General features: G+C 43.8%; 1 long non-coding RNA gene across 1 annotated transcript; it reads right to left on the reverse strand.

Moving 5' to 3' along the window:
- Positions 1–3082: 3082 nt before the first annotated feature.
- Positions 3083–5389, reverse strand: LOC130120294 (uncharacterized). The gene is made up of 3 exons (XR_008810967.1): positions 5077–5389; positions 4733–4929; positions 3083–3146 (listed from the first exon to the last, which is right to left on the reverse strand). It is a non-coding gene; the product is annotated as an uncharacterized LOC130120294 (long non-coding RNA).
- Positions 5390–9845: the final 4456 nt, after the last annotated feature.

Raw genomic sequence — 9845 nt, forward strand, 5'->3', positions numbered from 1 at the left:
GATTTGGCTGCACTGACCCCCCTCTCTTAAGATCTTATATAATCTTGTCTAAATCTTGGCACGAGATGACAACCCCATATTTATTAATTAATAAAAAAAAATATTTTTTTACCCTTTTAATTATTTATGTTATTTGTTTTTTATTTATAAAATTTTGGGTAATTTTATCAGACTGGTTTGAGGGGATAAACTTTACTTATCGTTGCTGTGGTTTTATTAGAGCACTTAATTGCATGGTTTATTGAGTTACTTATGGTTTTTACTCCTATTAATTACTATTATTGTTATTTTAACTATGCTGGTGTGTCCTTTAATAGCACTTTTTTTTATTTTAGCACTTATAATTTAACATTCAGCACTTACTCCTCCTGTAGCTTTGAGATTTTACCTTAGGATTTTACTTAAAGAAACTTATATTTTACCCGGGGTGTCCCTCTCGTCCAGGAATCCGTGCAGCCTCCCCTTTTAATCTAACTCTATTAGACCGCTCCTTCCTCTGCCCTTGTATTCTGTCTGGGGATTGAACCTTCGTCCCCGGCGGAAGGGACCACAGCCTTCTCCATCACACCATCCCCCAGATCAGTAGGCCAGTGCTAAATAAATATAATTTATAACCCTTACCCAAAACCTAACCCTAACCCTAGGCCAGTGCAACCTAAGTCATCAATTGACCCCCTGAACCCTAATCCTAACCCCTAACCCTGGGTAACAGTGGAGGGTGCAACACAATGTCAAGGTAAACGTATAAATATAATAAAAGTATAAATATTTATTAACTTAAACCATGACAGGATAAGGGAACAGTTGCCAAAACAAGAAACGACTAATAAAAGGAACCCCCCCCCTCCCTTGACAGCACTCAAAAGCACCAAACTTGAAAAATGCAGAGGGTGGCAACCGCTCCTAATTTAGTGTGTCTAACAGAGGTAAGCTACGTGATGGGGTGTTTGCCCATGGGCATCTTACCTTGATCCCCTTGCCCAAAAGAACTAAACAAACTAAAAGCTAAACATAACTCAAAATACTCCAGACTGAGTCCGCGGTGGTGTAGTGGTCTAAGCATCGGCTTTGTGTCAATGCAGTTGCCCACTGGAGACCGGAGTTCGCGCCCCGGTCTTGCCAGATCCGACTACGGCCGGACTCGATGAAGCAGCAATATTGGCAACGCTGTCTTCGGGAGGGGGGCGGAGTCGGCTTGTGTTCGTCACGTGAATGCGTCTCTGTGTGTGTCGGAAAAAGCAGTGGTTCGGCCTGGAGTCGCCTTGTCCCGGAAGTGGGGAGGCGGTCTCCTTCCAGACTGCCGGCCGGAGAGATGCAGTTGGCGAACGCATGCAGTACGAGGGAGGGTGTTTGAATTAAAATAGGGATCGATTGGCCACTAAATTGGGAGAAAAAGGGAAAAATCAGAAATAAGTTTAAAAAAAAAAATACTCCAGACTGAAACAATGCAAAACGTAACTGAAAACTGTCCAGACTTTAGCTACAGAGACAAAGACATCAACACGACGTAGCCACACAACACTAACTACAATCACACACAAACTAAACTATACTGCTCAAAAAAATAAAGGGACCGTCCGCGGTGGCGTAGCGGTCTAAGCATCGGCTTGGTGTCGATGCAGTTGCCCACTGGGGACTGGGGTTCGCGCCCCGGTCTCGTCAGATCCGACTATGGCCGGACTCGGTGAAGCAGCAATCATTGGCAACGCTGTCTTCGGGAGGGGGGCGGAGTCGGCTTGTGTTCGTCATGTGAATGCGTCTCTGTGTGTGTCGGAAAAACAGTGGTTCGGCTTGGATTCGCCTTTTCACGAAAGTGGGGAGACGCTTTCCTTCGAGACTGCCGGCCGGAGAGATGCAGTTGGCGAACGCATGCAATACGAGGGTGGGTGTTTGAATTAAAATAGGGATCAATTGGCCACTAAATTGGGAGAAAAAAGGGAAAAATCAGAAATAAATTTATTTAAAAAAAATAAATAAATAAAGGGAACACCTAAAAACACAATATAGACCTCGATGAATGAAATATTTCAGCTGAAAATCTTTATTTATTAGACAGAGGAATGTGTTTAGAGCAAAATAACCTAAAAATGATCAATGGAAATCAAAATCATTAGCCCATTAAGGTCTGGATTCAGAATCATACTCAAAATCAAAGTGGAAAATGAGAACATAGGCTGATCCAACTTCTGTGAAAATTCTTCAAGACGATTCAAAATGAGGCTCAGTAGTGTGTGTGGCCTCCACGTGCCTGTATGCACTCCCTACAACGTCTGGGCATGCTCCTGATGAGACGACGGATGGTCTCCTGAGGGATCTCCTCCCAGACCTGGATCAGGGCATCAGTCAATTCCTGGACAGTCTGTGGTGCGACATCGCGTTGGCGGATGGTACGAGACATGATGTCCCAGAGGTGCTCGATTGGATTCAGGTCTGGGGAACGTGCAGGCAGGTCCATAGCATCAATGCCCTCGACATACAGGAACTGCTGACACACTCTGGCCACATGAGTACGAGCATTGTCATGCATGAGCAGGAACCCAGGGCCCACTGCACCAGCATATGGTCTGACAATGGGTCTGAGGATCTCATCCCGGGACCTAATGGCAGTCATGGTACCTCTGGCTAGCACGTAGAGGTCTGTGCGGCCCTCCAAGGATATGCCTCCCCAGACCATCACTGACCCACCGCCAAACCGGTCATGCTGGAGGATGTTGCAGGCAGCAGAACGTTCTCCACAGCGTCTCCAGACTCTCTCACGTCTGTCACATGTGTTCAGTGTGAACCTGCTCTCATCTGTGAAGAGCACAGGGCGCCAATGGCGAATCTGCCAACCAAGATGTTCTCTGGCAAAGGTCAATCGGGCTGCACGGTGTTGGGCTGTGAGCACAGGCCCCAATTGTGGATGTCGGGCCCTCATACCATCCTCATGCATTCTGTTTCTCACTGTTTGAGCAGAAACCTGCACATTAGTGGCCTGTTGAAGGTCGTTTTGGAGGGCTCCGGCAGTGCTCCTCCTGTTCCTCCTTGCACAAAGGACCAGATAGCGGTCCTGCTGTGGGGTTGTTGTTTTCATCCTGCGGCCCCCTTCACGTCTCCTGGTGTACTGGCCTGTCTCCTGGTACCTCCTCCATGCTCTGGACACTGTGCTGGGAGACACATCAAATCTTCTTGCCACAGCACGCATTGATGTGCCATCCTGGATGAGCTGCACTACCTGAGCAACTTCTGTAGGTTGCAGATACCGCCTCATGCCACCTCTAGTGGTGAGGGCACTAGCAACATTTAAAACTAACCAAAGATCGGCCAGAAAAGATGAGGACAGGCAAATGGTCTGTGGCCACCACCTGCAAATCCATTCCTTTTATAGGGGTTGTGTTGCAAATTGTCTAATTTCCACCTGGTGGAAATTAGACAATTTACCAACAAGTGAAATTGATTCACAAATCAGTGTTGCTTCCTAACTGGACAGGTTGATATCTCAAAAGTATGATTGACTTGGCGTTACATTGCATTGCTTATGTGTTCCCTTTATTTTTTTGAGCAGTGTAGTTGGCCGGGGAACTGAAGACACGTGGGGGTTTAAATAGTAGACTGCACAGCTGATGGAAATTGGTTGATTGGTTGACTGGATGATCAGGTGATGAGGAGCCCCTGGCGTATATCTGGATGTAGAAGGAGAGTGAGGGTTAGATACAGAAGGGAACACAAAACTATACGGACACACACGTGGCCGTATAACAGACAGATAGAAAGACAGGCAGACACAGAGACAGACAGACAGATAGATAGATGGACAGACAGATATATAGATAGATAGAAAGACCTGACAGACAGACAGACAGTTAGAGATAGACACAAACAGACAGACAGACACGCAGACATACAGATAGATAGGTAGGTAGACAGAGAGACAGACAGATTTTTACTACATCAGATTTTCAGCACATTTACTTTACGCGTAAGGGGAGATACATTAAGACAAAAGCAGGTTTTATCTCTCAAGATTGTACATTGACAGATCTCTGACCGGTCAAATCCCATTGTACTACCAAAGCGCTGTATAAAATGCAGTCACTTCCACATCTGTGGATATGTAAGACAGTAGAGTGTAATATTGCCTGTAAGCCACATGAGGAAGACATTCTTCCAGATCTGTGGATATTGAAGATAGCGTATAGTATTGCCTGCCGGCCACACGAGGGAGACATTTTTCCAGCTCTGTGGATATGTAAGACAGTACAATGTAGTATTACCTGTAGGCCACACGAGGGAGATGCCATGCGTCACAACACCTGCAGTATTATGAAAAATAGACAAACAGATACACAGATAGATACCAAGACAGACAGACAGACAGACAGACAGATAGATGGCTAGGTAGATAGACAGACTGACAGACACAGAGACAGACAAGCAGGCACAAACAGAGAGAGAGACAGACAGACAGACATACAGAGATATATATAAACAGACAGACAGATAGATAGACAAACAGACAGACAAATAGATAGATATATAAACAGACAGACAGATAGATAGATATATAGATAGACAGACAGAGTTACGTGTCACGAATGAAGACCAGAGGCCAGTGTAGCGAAACCCAAAGGACAGACAGACACAGAGCACCGAGAAAACCCGAAGGCGATTTTAATGCAGGAAAATAAACAACACTGCCACAGGGATGATCTCGGCTGGGGGTTGTTGTGACGATGTGCGTGCGCCTGGCTACCAAAGTCCGAATCCGTAGAGCAAGGGGTTGTCCGAGGAAGTCCGGGTCCGAGATCCAGGAAGTCAAGTCCGAAGGGAGGGGTCCAGGGAGAGAGATGCGGAGGGAGATCGCTGGAGAGGTCCGGGGAAAACGTGAAGGTCACTGGAGATGAGGAGCGAGGGAGACGAAGGGAGCAGTGGAAGTCGCGGAGGGAGGGTCTTGAGGGAAAACAAAAACAGCGAGACGAAAACACAAAAAACAGGAACACAGGAGTTAGATACCGAGGAACAAAACAGCAGCGTGGGAATAGGCACGAGAAAAGAGCAAGCAGGAAATTCACGGGAGCAGGCTTGTCAGAGCTTTACCGCAGGGCTCAGTACGTCGAAGCCCTGGGAGGCTTCTGGTGGGAGGCTGCCTGACTGCCGCAGGTGTACCTGATAGATGATGGCAAACACCTGGTGCAGCGCAGCGCTCGTCTCCTCAAAGCGCGAGCCGAGCGCTCGGATGTTTCCGGCGCGTCCAAGCCGGGGGAGTGGCTTGAAGGTGCCGGGGAGGCAGCTCCAGAGCCCTAGAAAGAGAGAGTTGCGTCAATGAGGGGTCAGAACGCGAGAGGGTCGCGTGATTCATGTAGCCGCCGAATAGTTCCAAACGAAGCGTGGCGGGTCATTTAAATGAACTGCTTAGCCGCGATTTCTGGTAACTACTAACCAATATTTTCAGATTGTTACATTTATATATAGATATAGATATATTCCAACGTGACACATATTCTATGCGCACTGTTTGGAACTATCCGGGGCTCCCATGATCCGCCATTGCTGTTAACTAATTGGCCCATTGACGTCTACGGAGTTGACGTAACTCTCTCTTTCTAGGGCTCTGGGCAGCTCGGGGCGGTGTAACCACAACAGATGGATAAATATATATATATAAAGAGAGAGAGAGAGAGAGAGATGGATAGAGTGATAGATAGATAGAACGGGGCCCGATAGGCCTTTTCCTATCGGGCCCCGTTCTTGTGGAATAACCTGCCTGCTGCCATCAGACAATCAGAGTCTGTTGAGTCCTTTAAATCCAATAATAATAATAACAGACCACTGAGGTCTGACCAGCACAGCTAGCAATTGTTGTGTTGTTGGACAGCCTTAAGACCGTGTGACGTATGACAGGAAACCCTTTAACATGTCTGCATACAAACAGCTTTTTGTCTTCTTCGACATCTTTTTACAGAATCCCACCAACATTGACTGTTGTGTTTATCAATCACAAGTTGCTATGATGAATAAAAAATAAATAAAATGCAGTCGACTGTGACTTTCAAACTGCCTCGTCTGAGAATGCAACCGACCTATCTAAACACGTTTAGAAAAAAGTTTGTTTTTCTTACTATCCCAGGAAATACTATTTGATGTCAGAGTTGAATTTTCCTCCATCTAAAAAAAAATAGACCTAATTGAAAAACTCAAATTCCAAACTAATATCCATGATGTATTGAGTGTGTTCTTCAATGGATAACACACAAACAAACAATGTTGCAGATAAAATATATCTGAATAAATAGTTTAAAGACAATTCGGGTGGAATTAACCTTTAATACTGGAAAATCAAGGGTCCTCTCAGGGTACCGTACTGTTTTCAATCAGATTCACTGTTCCCCGCTCAAGTCCAGCTTCAGCAAGTGCTTCACATTTACAAGACACACGCACATTAACATGTCTGTTATCAATAGCAGGTCACTCCAGAGTACCGTGCTTTTCAAAAACAAAAACAAAAGGAAAGTAAATATTTATACAACAAACACAGTTCAACATTCTAATGGGGAATTTGCTCCAACTCTGTAGTGTACGTATCTCTCAAAATGAATTGATAACACAATCGTAAATACAACAACGCATCACAACATTTGAATCTGCTAATTATGTGGGGAAACAAACAACTTCTCCCCCGGTGGACTGGGGAAGAACCTCCTGCACATCACAGACACCTGCAGCGCCTCCTGGCTGAGCCAGCTGCTATGCTACATTCACAGACAGGTAGGTCAAAGTGAGGAAGGGTCTGGAAAGGGTCTGGAAACCTCATCAGGTGATGGTCTCTCTTGATCACGTCTTCATGTTCAGGTCATCTGCCACTCACAGTCAGGAGACAAGACAACCTCCTGTTGCAATTCAAACACTTCTGAACGACGTGACAGATGATTCAGTGCTTCAAACGGCGAAATATTAACATTAAACAATGGGATCATCTGAACCCATTATTTAATGTTAATATTTAGCTGGACCGCTGTGGCGACCCCTAACAGGAGCAGCCAAAAGTAGTCGTTGTAATGGGTTCATGTGAAAAAGATAGTGACGGGAACACAGGTGGCGTGTAATTCAGGGAAATAAATGTTGAAAGCAGGGCCGGTCTGCTGCATAGGCAGCATAGGGAAATGCTAGGGGCGCAAGATGCTCCTCTACTAGGGAAAGAACAATTTCGACAGAAAAAGAATAAAACTTACTTGTTTAATGCACCCCATCGATAAAATATAAACACGTTTCCAAATATATTACAATATAGTGAAATAATTTTTTGTCTGCATCTTGGACTTGGCTCTGTCCCCCATTCTCACTATTAACGTGCGGTGATGAAGGCAGAACATCGCCACCCTACACTACCTGTCCTGACTGAGCGACTTCTGCTGTTGATGTCGACAATGTTGACATATCTAAAAAGCCAAACCTATCTGGTGCCCATGGGAGAAAAGGAAAGAACAGGAAGAAAAATGAAAAAGATGAAGGTGGAGAACTGGCTTCAGAATTGGAGCAGTTTCACAACATGCCACCGAGTAATATGACTACAATGCAACTTTTGGCTCTCCTATATGAAAAGAAGCTGGAAGAAATCTGTCCTAACATGTGGCTAGCTTTGCGAATTTCTGCCACAGCTCCCACAGAGAGGAGCTTCTCTAAGCTTAAACTGATAAAAACATATCAGAGGTCTACCATGGAGCATGTAACTGGGCTCTCTAGTATAATAAGCAGAAACCAGCAAGTCGCAGGATGACATGATGACTTCACAGCCAGAGAAGCGAGAAGGATCCAGTTGTTGAAGATGGCTGTAGTTCATAGTTTCAATGTCTCACCCTTTTCATTTATTCATATTTCTTATCTATTTTTCTATATCGCCATTTAACCACAACAACCTACTGTAAAGCAATGTGAATAGTTGATATATTCATTTTTGTTTTTTATTGGACAATTTCTTCATTAATTCACAGACTGCACATTGTGTTCATACACCAGGCTGCACTGAAAGGCTTTTCTTAAAGCTTATTTCTTGTTAATTTTAACCTTAGTTAAAACTGGGGCTTGTAAAGCTTTTTTTTCCCTGAATGATGTACATTATTTCTATCTGGTTTTTGTTTTGATTTACTGATTAATATAGCTTTTTTATATAGCATTTATACATTTTAAGTTCTGCTGACTGGATAAAGGTTGAATAACAAGTCTGACATTATCTGTTGTGCTTCTTCATAAAGGTTTTCCTTTTTTTTAGTTTCTGACCAAGGAAATTACTAGTGGTGCATTAAAAGCACACATTTCTGGTCACAAGGGGGCGCCGCAGACAATCTTACCTAGGGTGCAGTGTGTGTTATGTGGTTTTTTTTGGGCCGGTTCTGGTTGAAAGTAGCACATTTCACCTGATGAGTCTTAATGAATCATTGTATGAAGACATCGGGGTTTTTCTTTTTTGGCTCCAATGTTGTTGTTTTGGACTTTTAAATAAAAACAAATACATAATTCAAACAAAATAGTCATATGTGGCTTTCAATAACAAAAATAAAACCAAAACCACCTCTGGAATCAACAGCCAAGCTGATGAGCGACCTGCTTTATGATTAAGGCTCTTTACTGGTGTAGTACAGACACTGGATACAAGAACGGCTGAGCACAGTCCGGCCAGGCTCAATGGGCTATGACATATGAACGGAGGCGATACTGGAAATAATGTCCACAAGTAATACTGTTCCTTCATGCAATTTCTCATTGTTTAAAAAGTGACACCTTTTTCTGTAAAGGAGTTATCAAAATGAACTAACAGCCATTTTGGAATAATGTCATTAGCCATGCCAAGACTTTCTTGTCAAATACTCATATTGAACAGGACAGAACTGTCTTTTTTTTTTTTTTACTCTACCGTGTGATGAATACAAATGAAAAAACGGTTTTACAAGTTTTTTTTCCCTCTTTCCACTTTTAGTATCTTGGAACCAACTTACTTGCTTCATCTCCTATCTTGAAAGATTTCCTGTATCCCCAACATGACAAACAACATCTAAACTTGAGCACATTTAGGGTATCCCCCCCTTCTTTTGTAAGTGGGAGAACTGTATTTTGGAATCAACACCCATCTTGACCATTGTTTCAATGTAGTTGGACAGTGCAAAGTTGAAAAAAAACATGAATCTTTTACAGGCAAAAAAAATTGGCCTGTCAGTTTTTTCCTTGTGGCCCTTTGCGTGTAGAATGTGCAAGATCATCTTGGGATGACACAATAGAAAAACAAAAAACTACAAACCTCAATGTGATTGACAAAATAAATTAGATCAAAATAACCTTCCATCACTGGAGTGACATCCTGTTAATAACCACTAAATTGTTCTCATAAATCTGTTCCTGGTGGGTCGCAATACAAAAACACTCATACCAGTATGATTTCATGAGCCTGGGTGCAGTGGAGAGAGACTATATTTAGATCCTGAGGTAAACAAATTGAAAAAAAAAACAAACAAAATATGTCACAAAAGTTGTCACTGCAAACTCCGGTGAAGCCACAGACTTTCAGAGAATTCACATTTTGGTGATATCTGGGAAAATATACAGATGAGCCAGAACACTGACCACGCAAAGGTGAACCGAATAATGTCGATCATCTCCAAACAAGGGCACGTGTCAAGGTCTGGGTAGATCAGATGGTAAGCGAACAATCAGTTCTCGTAGTCAACATGTTGGATGCAGGAGAAATGGGCAGGAGAAAAGAGTTTGACAAGGGCCAAACTGTTATGGCCAGACTGGGTCAGACCATCTCTGAAACGGCAGGACTTGTGGGGTGCTCCCGGTCGGCAATGGTGAGACCTACTCACAGTGGTCCGAGG

Source organism: Lampris incognitus, chromosome 11 (genome assembly GCF_029633865.1).
Source record: "Lampris incognitus isolate fLamInc1 chromosome 11, fLamInc1.hap2, whole genome shotgun sequence".
Lineage (NCBI taxonomy): Eukaryota > Metazoa > Chordata > Actinopteri > Lampriformes > Lampridae > Lampris > Lampris incognitus.